The following is a 2,447-nucleotide window of genomic DNA, read 5'->3' on the forward strand; positions in this document are numbered from 1 at the left end:
CTAAAGTCAGCAGTTACCACTGAGAATAAATCCTGTGAAAGGAGTGTCGAGGCAGAATTATAAACGTGCAGTCTTACATCAAAGACCCCCAAATTCAATTTTCCTTAATTTTCTTAGCTCAGTAATTTTGAATTTTTGATCGACAGTAGGAGAACAAAGAAGTTATTATGTTGAATGTTGAAATTTTTTATATGGCCTTTGAAATGAGTATTGTCCATTTAAGATGCATGGACTACTCTGTTCCTCCTCACAATTATGAAATAAGAGTAAGTTTAGAGTGATGATGATTAAGTAATAATGTCTAGGAGAAATAGTGACATATTCAGCAGAGTTGAAAGTGATTTAAAGGTCCACTCTATCCTTTGATATGCATGATGATTAAGTTATAATGTCTCATAATATTAAACTGTTTCCTGCCTTTCTTCTTTCATTTGGAGGTTGATTAAATTAGTAAGAAATAGATACAGTTCAACAGGCACCAAGACTTGTGGAGTCAAAGCCCTGCAATTAAACTGTATCTTATGCTGTAAAGAGTTTTTGTGGCAAATTGCTTGTTTTATTGTACGAAGTATTACAAAATGGATTTAGATATCATTATTGGTCTGCTTGTTACACGCTTTAACAACAACAAAAGATTGGTCTGCTTGGAAGTATATTCATTGATGCCTGGCTGCATTTCTCAGAAATTCAACAAGCCCACTGATATATTGTTCCTCGTGCAGCTTTTGATCACCAAAGATTGCTGCAGCTTGCCTAGTTTGAGCTTTAATCTTCTGCGCTTCATCTCCAAGCATGGCTTGTTTCAGTGCATAAGCTATGTCGTCTCCAGAGTATGATCCATCTTCCCTTCTTTCTACTTCAATGCCCAAACCCTTATCTACCATTACCCTCGCATTTAGCCCTTGATCAATAATAAATGGCAACAGTATAAGATTGTGCCCATGTTCTAGTGTCTCTATGATTGAACCCCATCCAGAGTGAAACAATGAGCCCCCAATTGACCGGTGAGCCAAAATTTTGAGCTGCGGTGCCCACCCAAGACACACAATCCCTTTCCCTGATGTTCGCTTCAGAAAGCCTTCTGGTAATGCCTCAGAATCATCAACTGCCCAAGTGGGTTTTCTGAGAGCCCAAATGAATGGCAACTGTGCAAGCTCTAGCCCATTGGCTATCCCATAAACTTCATCTTTTGTGAGTTTATACTCACTGCCAAATCCTACATAGATTACTGATTGAGGGCTCTGTTGATCAAGCCATTTGAAGTTTTCAATCCATGTTTCTTCTGTGATTTTTTCTTCTACTTTGGGTGGTGGGAGCAGGCCTACTGGCACCACAGGCTTGTTAATGAGCTTTTGAAAGAGATCCATGTACTCTCCTTCAAATTCCCTGCAACTGCGAACGCCTACTGCATCACATCCCTGGATTATCTTAGCCAGCCTCTCACCATCTGATATCCCGGATTCATTCATGCTGTAAGCTCCTGCGTGGAATCCTGCTGCCTCATAACCACGGAAAGCAACTGATTGCGGGAAGATTCCACCCCAGGGAGGTGGGGTTGTCAAACTGTCTGGTGTTGGTCTCACTTTCTCCCGACCTTCCCCTGAAAGGTACTCCGGTGGACCCACAAAACACAACGTGGTTGCTGTGTAGACAGAGAAGAACATTAACTTTACATGGCATTCCTGAGCAACCTCTGACATCCGATGACCTATGATATCAGAGATTAGCCAATCAGGTGAATTACTTGAAACAAACTTCTTGACGGGCTCATACAGGAGATCATAAGCCACCTTTAGGTATGGGATCTCATCAAACTGTATGTCAACAGTAGCCTCGGCTCCTTCGAGCAGGACACTATCTGAAACTGTTGGTAACGGGATGCTTACATACTCTACAAGGGAACTTAATTTGGAAGGGATACTAGGAAGCCTCTCAATGTTCCTTGGGGTTGATATGTATGACACTCGTACACCTTTGTTGGCCAAGGCTACAGCGAGCTGGTAGAAAGGGATCATATGGCCGAACGCTGACCATGGAAGCATAACTACATGAAGATCACTAGAGTCTGTCATCATTTAGGTATGAGAATTCAGTAAGCTTTCAGACTTTCAGTGTAATTTTACAGTGGAATTTCTATAACTTCTCTTATTTTTCTTCTATTTGGGATGAAAGGTTCATATAAAGGCTTGTTTTTAAATATTATATCGTAAATGTAATATTAACTAAAATTAATTAAAATCTGTATTTAATTAATGAAATACTACTGTCCGTAAATGGTACAGTATTAAGGATTATAAAAAGCATAGAAAGGCAGGTTGCTGTCTTGCTACTTTCTTCTAGTCGTAGTGGGTGTGCGGATGCATTATGCATATGCAATTATGCATACTACCGAGTCAATTATTGCGATTTAATATTTCGAAGTGCCTATTAAGAAAACCTGCAAGTCC

At 40.0% G+C, this 2,447-nt stretch overlaps 1 pseudogene; it reads right to left on the reverse strand.

Annotated features, from left to right (window-relative positions):
- Positions 1-571: 571 nt before the first annotated feature.
- Positions 572-2,072, reverse strand: LOC145606508 (UDP-glycosyltransferase 91C1 pseudogene; annotated as a pseudogene).
- Positions 2,073-2,447: the final 375 nt, after the last annotated feature.

This window comes from Chenopodium album, chromosome 2 (assembly GCF_948465745.1).
Source record: "Chenopodium album chromosome 2, dcCheAlbu1.1, whole genome shotgun sequence".
NCBI classification, from domain to species: Eukaryota; Viridiplantae; Streptophyta; class Magnoliopsida; order Caryophyllales; family Amaranthaceae; genus Chenopodium; species Chenopodium album.